The 19,618-nt window shown below is 37.4% G+C and overlaps 1 non-coding gene and 1 pseudogene across 2 annotated transcripts; one reads left to right on the forward strand and one right to left on the reverse strand.

The window, feature by feature from the left end:
- The first annotated feature begins 236 nt into the window (after positions 1-236).
- On the forward strand, positions 237-5,891 carry LOC148579300 (agmatine deiminase-like; annotated as a pseudogene). The gene is made up of 11 exons (XR_015906921.1): positions 237-411; positions 1,615-1,754; positions 2,133-2,246; positions 2,357-2,446; positions 2,567-2,645; positions 2,793-2,848; positions 2,945-3,023; positions 3,426-3,560; positions 4,177-4,409; positions 5,011-5,169; positions 5,514-5,891. The product of XR_015906921.1 is annotated as an agmatine deiminase-like (transcript).
- A 7,740-nt stretch (positions 5,892-13,631) lies between these two features.
- LOC148579301 (small nucleolar RNA R71) lies at positions 13,632-13,740 on the reverse strand. Its single transcript, XR_015898128.1, has one exon. It is a non-coding gene; the product is annotated as a small nucleolar RNA R71 (small nucleolar RNA).
- Positions 13,741-19,618: the final 5,878 nt, after the last annotated feature.

Here is a 19,618-nt window from a genome sequence, read left to right on the forward strand (position 1 = left end):
GCCCCGTTTATAGAGCGGACCTAAGCGGGGTGGAGCGGGTCGGCCCACTTTGCCACCCCCTAAAAACCGGCAATAAAAACGATCCGGTCCATACTAATAACCGCTCAGATAAAAACCGTGGAAAACTGTTAAACCGGCCGATGGCTGGGGAAACTGGCCGATTCTTGAAAACGACGTCGTTTTTATGTGTCTTGAAAAAAAAAATGAAAACCCAAGTCCTCACTCCCCAACGCGTCACCCTTTCCCCCAACAACCCCCCCCCCCAAACCATTTCCTAGCTCGGCACGTCGTCCTCATCCTCGCTGGCTTCTCTGTTCGAGGCTTGGAGCAGCTCGCCGTCGTGTCGCCCCTCCCCTCGCCGCTCGCTGCTCGCCGTAGTCTCGCCACTCGCCGTCCTGCTGTCTGTCGAAGGTTAGTGGCACTGCTTTCACTTTTTCGGTTATTCCTTTTATGCTCTGTTTAGTGATTTGAGTATTTGACTGATTTCTGAATGTGAATTTGTGAATGTAAATCAAATAATTGATTTTGTGTTGTTAAAATTATTCTGCTGTTTTCACTGATTTCTGCTTATTCTGCTTTTTTTTCCCTTTAAATTTTGAAGTTTGAATGAAGTCTGATCTGATCTGCTACTTTTTTGAATTTTAATTACCTAAAGTCCTAAACAAATGTTTTCTTTTTTTTTGGGTTTTCTTTTCAGTACACTCATGTTTTTAGAATTTTGCTGGTTAGACTCATTAAACAGAAAGAAAAATGAACTTCAAGAATGTTTAGTGCATTTAAATTGATTTAATGATGAATCTGTTGTGCTGTTGGTAATAGTTTTTTTGATTGGATTTATCCTTTGAGAGCTACTGTTAGTGTGGTTTGGTGTTGCCTTATTGATTTCAGTTGTGGTTTCATGGATGATTATTTGATTTTTGGCTGTGTTGCTGCCTTATTGATTTCAGTTATGGTTTTATGGATGATTATTTGATTTCTGGCTGTGTTGCTTCTGTTTTTAATGTTGTGAATGACTTATTGATTTCAGTTATAGATGATAGTATTAATCAATAAGCAATTTGCTGGTAATAAGCAAATGATGCTGCTAATCCTAATCCTCCTAGTTCTATCGATACTCCGTCACAAGGTTCTAATTTATAGCTTGGAAATATGTTGCTCTGGAAGTAGTGAATGGAAAACCACAATATCAATGTTTATTTTGTCTACAACCATTTAATATTTAGATATTTCTTTTTACTATTTAATTTTTTAGTTTGTATTTTGATAATATCATATAGATTTGGTTGATGACATTTCATGTAATGTTTTAAATTTAAAGATATTTTAATATTTATATTAGACTATAATTATATTTTAGGATGTTTATTTATAATTTATTTATTATTTTATTCTAAAACGGTTTTTCTGGTTGAACTACGGTTAGACCGGTTGGACCAGTAAACCAGTAACTCGAGCAGTTTGTTGACCGGTCCGGTTCTCAGAACCTTGCTAGGGACCATTACTTTTGCAAAGGTCATGCATGCAGTTTTAGGGTAGATCTACTCACTTTTTTTAATAAGATTTTTTTTTACTCATATATAGGTGTAGAACTGTAGATTCTCATTGTTGTCTCAGTCTTTGACACAGGAAAAAATCACAAGAGGATAGTGTGAAGGCAGATTGTTGTGATGGATCTACAAGGCTTGCCTGCGAGTCATGGATTCCGCATGCCTGCGGAGTGGGAACCTCACACTCAATGTTGGATAGGTTGGCCTGTGAGTTACATAATTCACCCTCTTTTATTCTTATTTTTCTTAAAGCAAATAGACACTTCACAGCACCAAAAGTAATCACAAGGTTCAATTCATGGTCATAGCTTTATACATGGTTTCACACATCTCTCATCACAGATGGTTGTTATTGAGACGTGACAGAAATATAGGAACATAGAGATTGTAAATTTGTGTCCACTATAGAAAATATATGAAACTAGTGTCTTGAGACTCTCAATTTTGTGTACCTGTCTCTTTGTATTTGTGTCGTGTTTTAGCCGCCCAAGGCAGCCTTGAAAAACTAGTGAAACAGTGTTTGGTGGTGGACTTTTGGGGTCTTTTGGTGATTGGTATGAGTACTAGGTTGGTGTTATTTGACAGGAACGCCCAGATAACTGGAGAGAGAATGCTGTTCCTGCTCAAGATGTGTTTGCCAAGGTAGCATCTGCAATCTCAAGATTTGAGGATGTAACTGTTTGTGCTAGTTCTGGCCAGGTTGGTTGAAGTTTGACATTTTCATTATTTGGCTAGTATCTTGAGGAGTGGATTCAGTTGTTTCTGATGATATGGGGCTTTTGATGCTTGAAATTTCTTTGCCATTTTAGTGGGAGAATGCCAGGAGAATGCTACCTGAACATATCAGGGTCCTTGAGATCAGCATGAATGATTCTTGGTTTCGTGACACCGGACCAACTGTGAGTTTTTCTCCTTATACATGGATGAGTTTTCTGATCAAGTTAGATACTAGATGTTTGGATTTCTACACATGCAGAATTTTCATTGTTGACAAAAATTTTCTCTGTTTTGTTCAATAGTTTGTTGTGAAAAGATCAAAGTCTGGTGAGGCAGAGCAAACTATTGCAGGAATTGACTGGAATTTTAATAGCTGGGGAGGTAAGCACTTAAGACCTTTGATATTGGACGTTCTATTTCCAAACAAGGACTGTTTCTTTTGTGGAATGAATGAAGTACATATGATTAGTTGATGTTATGTCTTCATTATTGTTAGTTCAGCTAATGGAGTTTATAAATCTTTTCCAGGGTTAGAAGATGGATGTTATACTGATTGGAGTTTGGATATCCTTGTTGCTAGGAAGGTGTGTGTAGTTAAATATTTAACATTTTTATTTTTGTCATCTTTTACTCTATTGCAAAATGCCTACATGACTTCGCTATCGTCATATGTTTGCTAGATTTTGGCAATTGAGAGGGTTCATAGATTTTCACATTCAATGATACTTGAAGGTGGAAGCATACATGTTGATGGAGAAGGTAAGAGTTGTTGGCTTGCTGAATTTTTTTAAAAAAAAAAATATAAATTCCTGGTTTTCTTGTTGTTTAATATAAATTCCCCCATATTATGAAGAAATATACACTTTTGATAATTGATATAAAGTAGACAATGAGTCTGCTTATTAAATGCTATTAGGTTGCTCTTAAACTTCTCTAAGATGTAGTTTTATAGTGCTAATCCTTTCATAAATTAAGTGCTAACTAGGCAGGATGATTGTTTATATGTAATTATGTTCATGAACTTGTGGTTTAAGTTTATTCTTTTGTTTCTATATGTTCTGAGATCAAATGAACTGTGCTTGAATATAATGCTCTGTAGCTATATAGCTTACAAAATTTATAAGTTCTTCTTTTAACTTGAGCAACCTTTTCTTGCTTCAGGTACTTGCCTTACCACTGAAGAGTGTCTCTTGAACAAGAACAGAAATCCTCATATGAGTAAGAACCAAATAGAGGATCAACTTAAGACATATCTTGGAGTCAGCAAGATTATATGGTTGCCCCGTGGATTGTATGGTATATAAACTTGATGCTGATCTTTTAGACTAAGAATTTTCCTATGAATTGATATTATAATGATCAGAATTTTGAATTTGGTGTAGTCAAAGATTTTTGTAAAGACCATTTATCATGAGGTGCAGTATATGTTCTGATATGGATTGGTGTTTGGATAAGAATAACTCCATTTATGAATAAAAGCCTCGTTTCATTTGTCATAAAAAAATGGGCCAATCTAATATGCAGCTTAGTATGCAATATAGCTTAAGAACAAGTTGTACACCCATTTAATGATACCACTCTGGTTTAATAAGTTCAAATCTGAATGTGTGTGTTTTCTAATGCACATTCTGTCTGGAAATTAGTATCTTGTTATTTTGAATATGCTTTTGCCGGTAAATTAAAGACTCTAGAGCTTCACTATTATCGTCTACACATTACTACATTTTTTTTTCTGCAATGTAATGTTATTATTACATTTATACTGATTAAAGCAATTTCTGCGCTAGGAATCTTATGCTCTTATGTAGAGATGATGTGAAAAATATTGTGATACAAGTTTTAGGTTCAAAGTGATACTTAGATGTTATTCACTCCCTAAAATCTGATTGAGAAGTATGCTGCTTTTGTACAGGAGATGATGATACTAATGGCCATATTGATAACATGTGCTGTTTCACTAGGCCTGGTGTGGTTTTGCTGTCTTGGACTGATGATGAAAGTGATCCTCAATATGAAAGATCTATGTAAGCATATTCTCTGCTTTCTAATGAAACTGATGCCAATGGTAGAAAATTTGAAATCATTAAACTCCATGTTCCTGGACCACTATATATGACAGAGAAAGAGGCAGCTGGAGTAGTTCAAGTAAGCATCCAAGTTCATATTTCTTGTCTTGTCAATAAAAAATATAATTTCTTCAAAGTTGGATGTTATAAAAGAAAGGTATCATCTTATTATTTCATTTCATTTGAAGACTTATGCTAATATTTTGTAAGATTTAATTCAAAGTTTCTCACCATCTATATCAAATCTTGATGTAATGTTTGAGGCCATTCTGTTTCTTAATGGGAAATTGATTGGGCATATATCAAGTCATATCCCTCTATTTTGGTTAATACTAAGTTCTAATGTTGGATAGTATCTACTAAGTATTATGTGTGATGTTTCTTTGATGGAATTTCTCTCTGTTTATACAAATTCAGAGATATGAACCAGTTCTGTTTTGTTAGAATGTGGTGGTTTGTGATCAGGTGTACAGTTTAAATTGAGATATCCTGTTTCTTTTGATGACTTTGCTAACTGATTATACCAAAAAACTTGTCTACCAAGCTTAGAGAAATGTTGATGACTGAAGTGATGAATTTAATTTACACACTTCTGACTGAAATTATTCAATATTCATGCAACTGCCGTTGAATCAGTTCACTCCATGCCTTTTCTGAACTAATATAACTATATTTTTCAGGGTGATGATGGTAAGGCAAGACTTCCAGGTACTAGGCTTGCTGCTTCCTATGTGAACTTTTACATTGCAAATGGAGGTATCATTGTACCACAATTCGGAGATAAGAAGTGGGACGATGAAGCTGTTCGAGTCCTATCAAAGGCCTTCCCAGATCACAGAGTAAGTAAAACTGCTTGTTAAAATGCTATTTTTGTTGAAGAATGTTTCACCAAATGGTAACCTTTCAGAGTGAAGTATTATTTGCAATAATTACTTCAGCTTTCGCGAATCAAGGCGTTATCCTAAACATCTGGAAGAATACCAAATTTGAATACCCAAGAGTCTATTTGGTTTATGTATTTATTTTCAATGTTTTTGGTTTTCAAAATTATTTTGGAATAAAAAATGAATACAGTACAAGAAAGAACAAAATTTGTGTTTTGTTCTCTCTCTCTCTCTCTCTCTTTGGGGTTCTTGATGTATTTTTTTGGTTACTGACATTCTTAATTGTGGCTAATATCTAGGTTGTTGGAATCGAAGGTTCAAGGGAGATTGTTTTAGCTGGTGGAAATATACACTGCATTACTCAGCAACAACCAGCCTTTTGAGCAAAGTACTGTCAACATTTGTTCACGAGTGTTGTATTTGCATTGAAATTTGTAGTCTCTGGATCATTGATTAAACTGTTTGGTTCATTCCATTAATCTTCAAATGATTGATCCACAGAGGCTCAAAAGTGTGTTTAAGTGCATTGAAACAAAATGTAAACTGGCATTTTTCAAGTTGGAAAATCTAAATGAATGAATAAATTAGAGATTTCTAGTTTTTACTTTGTAAAGGTACTTGAATGCTTCCAACTATGATCTACCAATGTATCTATGAAATTTTTCTTCATTTTTCAAGTCAAGTCTTCCCTCAGGTGTTGTTATAATTGAATTTCATGTAAGTTTGGTATGTTTTGTTGAAGCAAAATCTTTAAAGGATTATACAATATGATCCTTAAAGTAGAATCAAATTTCTTAGAGTAAACTATCATTTCTACCAACGAAAGTTGAACAGACATATCTATCCATAGAAAAAGAAAATTAGTACCCATAAAATATGGGTCTTGCACAACAAAATTATCCAAACACTAAAAAATTACTTAAAATCTCTAAATTACCCTTATCTTCACCACTACTTTTCTAATCTCAAATCCCACTACCACATCTTTCACTAAGCCACCCTAAATAGAAGAGTTTCTAACCCTAACCCTCTTCACCTAGCCACCATCCCCTTTTCCTGCAAAACTCACACATAGAGACATTACACACACACCCCCACCCGAGGAAGAAGAGAAGAGGAGGGGGAGGGAGACCGCACTGGCAACGTGGGGACTCGCCGCCGCTATCGCATAATCGTCGCCGTTGTTGAGGGAGCCCGAGGAGATGCGAGCCAGAACCAAGGAAGGAGGAGTTGTCGCCACTGTCACGCCTTGCTGCTACCGCCTGCCAGCTCCGTCGCGTCTGTCGCCGTCATTGATTGAGTCTGTCACTGTCGTTGTCACTAGTCTGGAAGGAAGAGAGCGCGCAAGAGATCGAAGAAGGAGGAGAGGGCGACGGTGCCGGTGGGTGTTATTGCCACCATCGTCGTCGACGCTGTGCAGTGAGGGAGGAAGAACCATGACGAGAAAGGAGAGCAGGAGTCCGTCGCTGTCACTGCCGAGCGAAGGTTTGGTTGGTTGGAGTGGCGGAGAAGTGTGATGCTTATTCGAAGTTATTGAGTTTGTTCCCAAATGTGAAAACGGATTGGGACCTGTATCCTATGACCGTCACATCTGCTACCCCCTTCAATGGAATTTCAACAAGACATGGTTGAAGTTTGTACTTATCCTGTATTTGTACTTGAGTGATGGTGGTTGTTAGGGTTTACGGTGGTGGTTTGGAGGGAAAGGGGGTGGTGGCTGGGTGAAAAGGGTTAAGGTTAGAAACTCTTCTATTTAGGGTGGTTGGGTGAAGGAGGTGGTGGTGGGATTTAAAATTAGAAAAATGGTGAAGATAAGGGTAATTTAGATATTTTAAATAATTTTTTAGTGTTTGGATAATTTTGTTGTACAGAACCCATATTTCATGGATACAAATGGTAAATTTCTTTTTCTATAGATAGATATGTCAGCATGGTCAACTTTCGTCGATAGAAATGATAGTTTACTCTTCTTAAATCTCTTAATCTTTAATGTAGTTTAAGGTAGTTCTATTTAGGCACAGAGACATCTTAGCTAAATTAGCTTATAAATTTACTGTGAAGGAAGTCTTACGTTTACAATAGATATAGAAGAAAAATTGCTATATGGGTTTGGATTGATTATCGTGTATAATAAAAATGGAATTGTGTTCTAACTTCTAACCGTCTATTGCATTATGTTAGTTTAACTCCTAAAATACAAAATGGAATTACTAATTGGAGAAATCAATTTTCTTTTCATAAAGTACTTTATTCATACAATGATATTTATTTTTTTGGTTCAATTATTCATAGTATATAAAAAGTAAGATAATTAATTCTTTTGAAAACTTTGGCTTGGTCTGGCTAAGTTTCAAACTTTTGGTAAGGTTTCAATTAAGAAAAAAATATAGGTAGACAATGAGAATATTAAACAATGTGAACAATGGATATGTCTGATGTTCAATTCAACAGGTATGCAGATGATTATGTTTATTATTTTTAATTGGATAATTATTTCTTTTGATTCGATTTACTCATGCACAGTTAACAGTTACAGCAGTAGTCAACACCTGTTCCTCTCCAATTTTCTGAGTTGGATGATAAATCACATTTTTATGGTATATTTTGGATTGAATTGAGTGGATTTTGTCAATTATTCTCACACTTATTCATGTAGATTACATGTTTTTAAGTTTCCTTCTTAATTTTGTGCTATGATTGAAAATATGCTTCTTTGACCTTAAAATTGCTAATTTTTAATCTTCTCTTATTACCCTTCGATACCGTGATATGTTTGTTAAGTATTTTCAGGGTTATAGGGCTGGAATGGCTTAGAGGATGAAAAGAAAGCGTGCAAAAGTGGAAGAAACACAAGAAATTGGAGTTTTGATAAGCTGGTACCGACGTGCACGCATGGCCAGTGTAGAATCCAAATGACGCGCACGCGTGGCTGACGAGTACGCGTGACGAGCGCCACATGCCTCAGTGAAGAGAAAACGCTGGGGGCAATTTCTGGGCTGCTTTTGACCCAGTTTCAGGCCCAAAAATGAAGACAAGAGGCTGGGTAGTGGAGCTGGACGGGGGATTCATCATTCATTCACACACTTAGGTTTTAGATGTAGAGTTCTAGAGAGAGAGGCTCTCTCCTCTCTCTAGGATTTAGGGTTTCTTTTAGTTTTATTTCTTCTCAAACTCATATTTTCATCTTTATTTAATTTAGTTTCTCTTCTACCTTTTATTATTCTAGCATCTTAGTTTATCTTCTCTTGTTGATTTTTTTATTTTTCCAATTTAGTTTATGAACTCTCCTTGTTAGATTTAATTCCCTTTTAATACAATTTGAAGTATTTCATGTTTATGACTTCTTTCTTTAATTGTTGGTTATTGATTCCTTGCGTTGTTAGTCTTAGATTTTAATATCTCTTATTAATTTTCTATGCTTTTATTTTGTGTCTTCCAAGTGTTTGATAAAATGCTTGGTTGGATTTTAGAATAAATTTGTGTGTTCTTGGCTTGGGTTGGTGATTTGGAGACTCTTGAATTGTCAAAATCTCTTGTTGATTGGTGGTTGAAAGTTGCTAGTTGGCTTGAGCTTCATTAAATCTAGTCTTTGATTAGGACATATGAACTTAAGTTTATCTTTCTCACTTGACTTTTTTTCAATTGCTAGAGGTTAACTTAAGTTGATCACACTTCACTGCACTTGACTTTTCCAACTCTCAACCCAGGCTAGGACTTTTCTTAGTCGTTAGTTTACTTTATTGCTATTTACTTTCTTGTTCAACAATTCAAAACCCCAAAAATACTTTTTCAAAACCAATAATAAACACATTTCCCTGTAATTCCTTGAGAGATCACCCGAGATTTGAACACTTCGGTTATTTTATTGGGTTTGTACTTATGACAAACAATTTAAACGTTGACCGAGGATTACTTGTCGGTTTAGAACTATACTTGCAACGAAGTTATTTTGAGAAATTCCTTACCGACATTTATCCTCTGTCATTGAAAAATGTAATTTTCTACGGAAAATTGCGTAAAAATGCATACCGATAAATTAGCCAACAATACCGGCTGAAATCTGTCCGATACTGCGTGAGAACAGTAAAAACTGTAGAAAAACTTAGGAAAATAATTAAAGTTGAAAACCGGACGCTAATTCTAAAGGTTCGGCCCAAAATTAGGCCAAACAAGCCAAAAACGCTAATGGATTGGACCGGACCCAAGTTGGACCCAAGCCCAACATATATAAGTTCATTAATGAACCCTTTCAGCCACAAACACACACATAAGGGTTAGAGTGGCTAAGGTGAGTTGAGAGAAGAAAGGGGAAGTTACTATTCACAACCACGTTCAATTGATCATAACTCGAGCTACAAGGCTCCAATTCGCATGTCGTTTTTGGCCACGCGAAACTCTTGCTGAGTCGTCAGTTCTATTCAACTTTTGTTGGTAAGGTTTCGAAACTCCTTCCCCATTCTACAGCTCTATAAATTTTGAAATTTTGGATTTTGGTTTGAGTGAATTTTTATAATTTTAGGTATTTAGGTACACTCTAGCACTTAGTTTCTATTGGATTTTTGTCCTAATCAACTGTGGGTAAGGTAAGCTTGTTCTTATCCCTTGTAAAATTGTGTATTTAGGAATTCTAGGTATTGATTTTTATGAATTGATTGCGTATAGCTTGATAATTGTGATATTGGGAGCAAGTAGAGTTGAGTTGGTGGATTGTTGATAACTTGAGGCTTGTTTGAGATCAAATTTTGGTGATTTTGTGCATATTGGGAATCGACCAAGGTATGGTCTCGGTTTTCTCTATGTAATATGTAATGTTTCGTGAACCTTAGGCTAGTGGACCATATGTTAGGTTTGGATTATTAATAATGTATAATGATTATTGGTGATTGTAATGAAATTGATGAATCGTGATGTTGAATGTTATTGTTTGATGATGGATATTGATGATAATGGATGAGCGGATATTTTATACGCTTTTTGGCATCATTTTCATATAGTTTTTAGTATGTTTTGTTTAGTTTTTATTGAGTTTTTATAGGTTTTAGTGTTAAATTCATATTTTTAGATTTTACTTCGAGTTTTTATATTTTTGTGCAATTTCAAGTATTTTTTTATTGAAATTGAGGAGTTGGAGCAAAAGTTTGATTCAGAGACAGAGAAAGCACTGCAGATGTTGTCTGGATCTGACCTCGTTGCACTCAAAAGAGCTTTTTTGGAGTTACAGAAGTCCAAATAGAGCGTTCTCAATGACTATGGAAAGCTGACTTCCAGAGCTTTCCAGCAATGTCTAATAGTTCATACTTTACTTCAGATTAGAAGGCCCAAAACTGGCATCCAATGCCAGCCTCTTGCCCCCTTCCAGGCGTCCAACGCCCAAAGAGCAGAGACCAGCGTCCAAACGCCCAGAGAGAACCCCTTAGCCAGTGTTCAACGCCCTAGAGGCCTCATAGCACATGGATCTCATCAAATCTCAGTCGAAACACTTACCAAATGGGCCCCATAAGTGGATTTTAGCACTAACTAGACTGTTTTACCCTTACTAGTCATCTGTTTAGTATTTAAGACTTATTTTACAATTCTCCAGAAGTGGGGAGACGCATAATTTACACCATATTTTGAGTTTTACATTGTATTTTCCTTTCGGTACGAGTTTCTAAACCTCCTAGGTTGAGGGGAGGAGCCCTGCTGAGTCCTATGAATTAATAAAAGTATTACTGTTTCTCTTCAATCCATGTTTGATTTAATTCTAAAATGTATACTCGTTCTTCAACATGGTGAATAGGATGATCCATGACAATTAGCTCTGTTCATCATACTAAGACCGCGTGCCTGACAACCACCCGTGTCTACTTGGGTTCGTGTGAATACGAGCCAGAAAAGTATCGAACCGCCAGCTTGATTATACATCTCTCAGACAGCTAATCCACGACTTCGTTGGGGACTTCTCGAGACACCAGTTCAGCCAATTTTTGGGGAGATTAGGGTCTCTGTGGTAGAGGCTAGAACCCAAAGATGCAGTATTCTCTGATCCGAAAGATCCGACCTTGTCTGTGGCGTTTTGAGTAGGATCATTAAGGAGAATGGACTATAACAGCTTCACCCTCAATCAGACTGGATGCGCACTAACCCTGGTGTTCAGATCTAGAAGAGATTGGCGAATGCAGCCGTACGGCGTTGATCACATACAGCCTGTAATAGAAGAAATCATTCACAACCAAAGAAGACAAGTAATACCAGAGTTAATTCAGAAAGACAAAGCAATTCCAATCCTTAACCATGTTCTTGTTACTGTTCACATTCCAATTCCCAGAGTATTTCACACCCTTTTTATATTAGACCTTTTTCACTCTATCAAACATTCAAACCAATAACCGCTTGGTTTTGCCTGACTAAGACCTGCAAGATAACCATAGCTTGCTTCAAACCACAATCTTCGTGAGATCGACCCTGACTCGCTCAGGTATTACTTGGACGACCCAGTGCACTTGCTGATACAGCTGTACGGAGTGTGGAGATTCGTGCACCAAGTTTTTTGCGCCATTGCCGGGGATTATTCGAGTTTGGACAACTGACGGATTATCTTGTTCCCTAGATCAGGTATTATTTTTAATTTTAGAGTCTTTTATTTTATTTTATTTTCTTCTTATTTTCAAAAAAATCGAAAACCTTTTTCAAAAAAATATTTTTCTTTTCTTTGTTTCTTTGTACTTTGTTTGAGTTTTATGTTCTTGTTCTTGTTGAGTTTTTCGAAAATCTTGAGTCTTTCTTTGAAAAATTTTTTCAAAAATAGTTTCTTTGGTAAAATCTTGTTTCAATTTTTAAGTTTGGTGTCTTTTTGTATTTTTCTTTATATTTTTCGAAAATTTTATGTTTGGCGTTCAAAAATTTTAAGTTTGGTGTCTTTTACATGTTTTTGTGTTCTTTAAATTTCTGAGTTTTGTTCTTTGTGTTCTTTTCAATCTTCAAAGTGTTCTTGTGTTCTCTTTTTGTTTTGATATTAAAATTTTAAGTTTGGTGTCCCTTTGTGTTTTTTCTTCAAATTTTTGAAAACTTGGGATCCTAGATCTAAAAATTTTAAGTTTTGTGTCTTTTACTTGTTTTTTTTCTTTCCTCATTAAATTAAAAAAATTCAAAAAATATATTTTCTTATCTTTTTAGTTAATTTTCGAAATTTTCATTAAAAATTCATATTTTAATTTCAAAATTTTTATCTTATCTTATCTTAGTTTTAAAAATCAAAATTCAAATCTTTTCAAAATCAAATCCTTTCAAAAATCTTATCCTTTTCAAAATCAAATTTCAAATCTTATCTTTTTCAAATCTTTTTAACTTCTCATCTTATCTTTTCTAATTTATTTTTTTTAAATTAAATCATTTTCAAATCTTTTTAATTCTTTTCTTATCTTGTTGACTTTTTCAAATATTTTTAAAATAAAATCTTTTCTAACCTTCTATCTTATCTTAATTTCAAATCTTTCTTAATTAATTACTTATTTTCTCTCTCTTCTTTTTCAAAATTTTCTAATTAATTCTTCTCTCTCTTATTTTCGAAAATTCTTCTCTCTCTCTCTTCTATTTTTAAAAAATTCACTAACTAATTTTTAATTCTTTTTAAATTATTTAACTTAATTTTCGAAATCAATTAATAAATAAAACAAAAATAAAAATATTTTAATTCTTATTTATCTTTTCTATTTCTAATTCTTCTCTTATTTACTTCTATTTATTCGAACTCCTCTTCCCCTATTTTCAAAGTATTCTTCTTCCTCTTCTTCTATCTTCACTTTTCTATCTTCCTCTTCTTTCTCCACATCTCACAGGGAGTCCTCTGTTCTTAAACAAAGAGCTCCCATTCACTTTTCTCTCTTATTTCTTTTCTTGTTTATGACTAGGAACAGGGATAAAGAACCTCTCTTTAAACTTGATCCTGAAACTGAAAGGACTTTAAGGAGGAGCTTACAACAAGCTAAAGCACAACACTCCGGAAGAAACCTTTCAGAAAATTTTGAACAAAAAAAAAGGAAGACATGGCCGAATCTCAAGAGGAAGCAAGAAAGGTTCTTGGTGACTTCACCATGCCTACCTCTGACTTTTATGGCAGAAGTATCTCTGTACCTACCATTGGAGCTAACAATTTTGAGCTTAAGCCTTAGTTAGTCGCTTTTCTGCAACAGAATTACAAGTTTTATGGACTTTCAATGGAAGATCCACATCAGTTATTAGCTGAGTTCTTGCAGATCTGTGATACTGTTAAGTCCAATGGAGTGGATCCTGAGGTCTACAAACTTATGCTCTTTCCTTTTGCTATAAGAGATAGAGCTAAGATATGGTTGGATTTTCAACCTAGAAAGAGCCTAGACTCTTGGAAAAAGATGGTTAATGCTTTTCTTGCTAAATTCTTTCTCCCTCAAAAGATGAGCAAAATCAGAGCGAAAGTTCAAACTTTCAGACAAAGAGAAGGTGAATCCCTTTATGAAGCTTGGGAAAGATACAAGCAATTGATCAGGAGGTGTCCTCCTGACATGGTCTCAGAATGGTCTATCATAGGCGTGTTCTATGATGGTCTGTCTGAGATATCCAAAATATCATTGGATAGCTCTACAGGTAGATCACTCCACTTGAAGAAAATGCCTGCAGAAGCAAGAGAACTCATTGAGATGGTTGCAAACAATCAATTCATGTACGCCTCTGAGAGAAACCCTATAAACAATAGAGTCTCTCAAAAGAAAGGAATTCTTGAGGTTGATACTCTGAATGCCATATTGGCTCAGAACAAGATCTTGAACCGACAGGTCAACATGATCTCTCAGCATCTGACTGGAATGCAAACTGCAGCTGGCAGTACTCAAGAAGTATCTCCTGATGTAGATGCTTATGATCGTGATCAACCCACCACGGAGGAGGTGAATTACATGGGAGAATCGTATGGAAACACCTACAATCTTTCATGGAGGAATCATCCAAATTTTTCATGGAAGGATCGACAGAAACCTCAGCAAGGTTTCAATAACAATCAAGGTTGAAGGAGCCAGAATAGGTTCAACAACAGACCGCCACTCCCATCTTCTCAAGGGAATATGGAGACTACTAAGCAGAGCCTTTCTGACTTAGTTACTCTAGTCTCCAGCCTCTCTAAGACCACTTATAGTTTTATAAATGAAACAAAGTCCTCCATTAAAAATTTGGAGGTACAAGTTGGTCAAATGAGCAAAAGGATCCCTGAGACTCCTCCTGACACTCTTCCTAGTAACATTGAAGTGAACCCAAGAGAAGAGTGCAAGGCCATAACCAATGAGACAGAGGCCGAATCTGGAGAGATGGGGAAGGCATTGAACGCCAGTGAGGAAGATCTCGCTGGGCGTTCAACGCCTAAGATGGTAGAGAACCTGGCGCTGAACACCCACAATGGCAGGAAGCCTGGCACTGAACGCCAGTGAGGAACCCCTCACTAGGCGTTCAACTCCCATCCTGGCAGCAGAGCTGGCGTTGAACGCTAGCCAGGGAGCATTAGCTGGGTGTTCAATACCCAAACAGACAGCAAAATTGGTGCTGAACGCCAGTGGGGAACCCCTCACTGGGCGTTCAACGCCCCACTATATAAGGAAGCTGGCGTTTAGGATACCCCTACTGAATGCTAAAGGGACTGGCATTTAACGCCAGTAAGGGTGCACAGCATGGGCGTTCAACGCCCAATAAGCTATCAGAGCTGGCATTGAACGCCAGTAAAAGCACACCTTCTGAGTGCTCAATACCCACTCAAAAAACCCCTATTTAAGAACTAAAGGAAGCCAAGGTTCATATAAAGACCATAGAGGTTCCTTTGCATGCACTTCTGCAGTGTATGAATTCTGATGAATACTCATTCTCTAATGAGGATGAAGACACTAGGGAAGAGCAAGTTGCTCGGTACCTAGGAGCTCTCATGAAGCTGAATGCCAAGTTATTTGGTACAAAGCCTATGGAGGAAGAACCTCCATTGCTTTCCAAAGAACTCAATGCTTTGGTTCAGCAGAAGCTACCTCAGAAGCTTCCAGATCCTGGACGCTTCCTGATTCCTTACACCATAGGCACCATGACCTTTGAGAAGGCTCTGTGTGACCTAGGGTCTAGCATAAACCTTATGCCACTCTCTGTAATGGAGAAGTTGGAAATCTTTGAGGTACAAGCTGCAAACATCACACTAGAGATGGCAGACAAGACAATGAAGAAGCCATATGGCTTAGTAGAGGATGTCCTGGTAAAGGTTGAAAACTACTACATCCCTACAAACTTCATAGTATTGGACATAGGAGAGGATGAGGATGACTCTATCATCCTTGGAAGACCTTTTCTAGCCACTGCAAAAGCCATGATTAATGTGGCAAAGGGAGAAATGATTTTCCAACTAGGAGAGGACTACATCTTTTTCAAAATGTCCAATCCCAAATCTCCCTTTGATAAGAAAGAGACAATGGTGCAACACCTAGTGTTCCAACCTTCTCTTTCTATGCAGAGCTTTACAGAGCCCCTGACATCAATTGTAAGTTTGGTTTTGGGCAGCCATCAACAACCTCTAAGCACAAGGGTACTCAGAAGAAAGTACCTAAAGGCTGGAGGGACAAGAAAGTCCTAACTGAAGGCCTCTCGCCTCACATGAGAGTTGTCTTCATCAAGAAACCAGTCATACCACATACAGTGAGTCGTGTCTTGTCTCTAGAGCATGTGGAGCTCATTCATGAGGAGACAAGAAGAAAGTTCACTGTAAGGGGCGAAATTCTGAGCCCATACTCACCTCCGTAAGAAGCTAACAGTCAAGCTAATGACGTTAAAAAAGTGCTTGTTGGGAGGCAAACCAACTTAAAATAATTATTTCTATTTCTTAATTTTATTTTTCTTTAAAGTTTTGTTTTTAGGTTCATAATCACGTGAAGCAGTCAGAACAAATACAGAATTGGCAGCAGTGAAAACATTAAAGTTGAACGCCAGTCAGGGAGCAGACCCTGGGCGTTCAAATGCCAGTCTAGAGGGCAAGGAATCTGAATTCCCTAGCCTCTCAAGACCAGTGGGTCCCACAGCATCTTTTATCTACCACACTTATTCCCTCTTACTTTCACACTTCTCTATACACACTTGCCTATAAACCTTAGCCCAATCACATCCATATCACTTCCCCAAAACAATCATAACTCCCACCAACCCCCACCCAATTCAAAATCAAATTTCCCACCCAATTCCCCACCCATGGCCGAACCTAACCCTACCCACTCCCTATAAATACCCCTTATTCTAACCCTTCATACACACACCTCTCGTACACCACAACACACCTCACGGCCGGGCTCTATCTCTACATCTATCTTTTTCTATTTTCTTCTTCTTCTTCTACTCCATTCTTCTTTTTTATTTGTTTTTGCTCGAGGACGAGCAAAGTTTTAAGTTTGGTGTTGGAAAAGCCTAGCTTTTTTTTTCTTTGCATTACCATTTATGGCACCCAAGATTGGAGAATCTTCTAGAAAGAGGAAAGGAAAGGCAGTAGCCACCACCTCTGAATCTTGGAAGATGGAGAGATTCATCACCAAAGTCCACCAAGACCACTTCTATAAAGTAGTGGCTGAGAAGAAAGTGATCCCAGAGGTCCTTTTCAGACTCAAGAAGAATGAGTATCCGGAAATCCGAAGAGAGATCCGGAGAAGAGGTTGGGAAGTCCTAACCAACCCCATCCAAGAGGTTGGGATCCTAATGTTGCAAGAGTTTTATGCTAATGCATGGGTCACTAAAAACTATGACACTATTGTGAACCCAAATCCAAAGAATTGGAGCACCATGGTCTGAGTGAGAATCTTAGATTTCAGCCCAAAAAGTGTAAGGTTGGCTTCAACTTGCCTCTAATGCAAGGAGATCCTCATCCGTACACTTGAAGAGTCAACTTTGATAAGAGATTAGATCAAGTGCTCTCAGATATCTGTGTGGAAGGAGCACAGTGGAAAAGGGATTCCCAAGGCAAGCACATTCAACTAGAAGGCTTGACCTAAAGCCCATAGCTAAAGGATGGTTGGAATTCATCCAACATTCCATCATCCCCACTAGTTACCGGTCAGAAGTGACCATTGAAAGGGCCATCATGATCCATTGCATCATGATTGGAAGTGAGGTGGAAGTACATGAGGTAATCCCTCAAGAATTGTACAAGATAGATGAGAATCCTTCCACCAATGCAAGGTTGGCATTCCCACATGTCACATGTCATCTATGCAATTCAGCTGGATTTATCATAGAAGGAGACATCTTCATTGAGGAGGACAAGCCCATCACTAAGAAAATGATAGAGCGAACTAGAGACCATGCACATGAGCCTGTGCATCCACCTCAGCATGAGATCCTTAAGATGCTTCAAGGGATGTATTTTCCTCCTCAAAACTATTGGGATCAATGGCACACTTCTCTTGGAGAAATAAGCACTAATATGGAGTGATGAGCGGATAATTTATACGCTTTTTGGCATTGTTTTTAGTATGTTTTTAATAGAATCTAGTTACTTTTAGGGATGTTTTCATTAGTTTTTATGTTAAATTCACATTTTTAGACTTTACTATGAGTTTGTGTGTTTTTCTATGATTTCAGGTATTTTCTGGCTAAAATTGAGGGACTTGAGCAAAAATCAGATTCAGAGGTTGAAAAAGGACTGCTCATGCTGTTGGATTCTGACCTCCCTTCACTCAAAGTGGATTTTCTGGAGCTAAAGAACTCAAAATGGCGCGCTTCCAATTGCTTTGGAAAGTAGACATCCAGGGCTTTCCAACAATGTATAATAGTCCATACTTTGCCCAAGTTTAGACGACGCAAACTGGCGTTCAACGCCAGCTCTCTGCCCAATTCTGGCGTCCAGCGCCAGAAACAAGTTGCAAAGTGGAGTTCAACGCCCAAAATGGCACAAAAGGTGGCGTTCAACTCCAAGAAGGACCTCTACACGTGCAACACTCAAGTTCAGCCCAAGCACACACCAAGTGGGCCCCGGAAGTGGATTTATGCATCAATTACTTACTTCTGTAAACCCTAGTAGCTAGTTTATTATAAATAGGACCTTTTACTATTGTATTAGACGTCTTTGAATCTGGAACGTCTTTGAATCCGGAACATCTTTGGACGCCTGGTTCTTAGATCAGAGGGGCTGGCCATTCGGCCATGCCTGGACCTTCACTTATGTATTTTCAACGGTAGAGCTTCTACACTCCATAGATTAAGGTGTGGAGCTCTGCTGTTCCTCAAAGATTAATGCAAAGTACTACTGTTTTCTATTCAATTCATCTTATTTTGCTTCTAAGATATTCATTCGCACTTCAACCTGAATGTGATGAACGTGACAATCATCATCATTCCCCATGAACGCGTGCCTGACAACCACTTCCGTTCTACTTTCGATTGAATGAGTGTCTCTTAGATCTCTTAATCAGAATCTTCGTGGTATAAGCTAGATTGATGGCGGCATTCAAGAGAATCCGGAAAGTCTAAACCTTGTCTGTGGTATTCCGAGTAGGATTCAATGATTGAATGACTGTGACGAGCTTCAAACTCGCGATTGCTGGGCGTAGTGACAGACGCAAAAGGATAGTAAATCCTATTCCAGCATGATCGAGAACCGACAGATGAATAGCCGTGCCGTGATAGGGCATTTGGATCATTTTCCTGAGAGAAGACCAAAAGTAGCCATTGACAATGGTGATGCATTACATAAAGCTAGCCATAGAAAGGAGTAAGATTGATTGGATGAAGATAGCAGGAAAGCAGAGGTTCAGAGGAACGAAAGCATCTCTACACGCTTATCTGAAATTCTAACCAATGAATTACATAAGTATTTCTATCCTTCTTTTATTATTTAATTTTGAAAACTCCATAATTATTTTATATCCGCCTGACTGAGATTTACAAGGTGACCATAGCTTGCTTCATACCAACAATCTCCGTGGGATTCGACCCTTACTCACGTAAGGTATTACTTGGACGACCCAGTGCACTTGCTGGTTAGTTGTGCTAAGTTGTGAACCATGGTATTGGCATCATGTTTCTGGCGCCATTGCCAGGGAAAGAAAGAGCAATGAATTTTACATAATCAAAGTGTAATCTCAATTTCATCCACCAAGTTTTTGGCGCCGTTGCCGGGGATTGTTCGAGTTTGGACAACTGACGGTTTAACTTGTTGCTCAGATTAGGTAATTTTTTTTTTTGTTTTATTTTCAAAAATTTTTCAAAAAATTTTCCTTTGTTTTCGAAAAAAAATTATTATTTTTCTTCAGAATTTTTAAGAATGAATTCTAGTGTTTCATGAAGCATGTGAAGCCTGGATGACTGTAGGGAATGTCAAGCGTGTCATGTCTGGGTTACATACTAAAGTTTGGCTAGCTATTAAGCCATGCCTGACCCTTTGATTGGA

This window comes from Arachis ipaensis, chromosome B10 (genome assembly GCF_059453495.1).
Source record: "Arachis ipaensis isolate K30076 ecotype BB chromosome B10, ASM5945349v1, whole genome shotgun sequence".
In the NCBI taxonomy this organism is placed as follows: domain Eukaryota; kingdom Viridiplantae; phylum Streptophyta; class Magnoliopsida; order Fabales; family Fabaceae; genus Arachis; species Arachis ipaensis.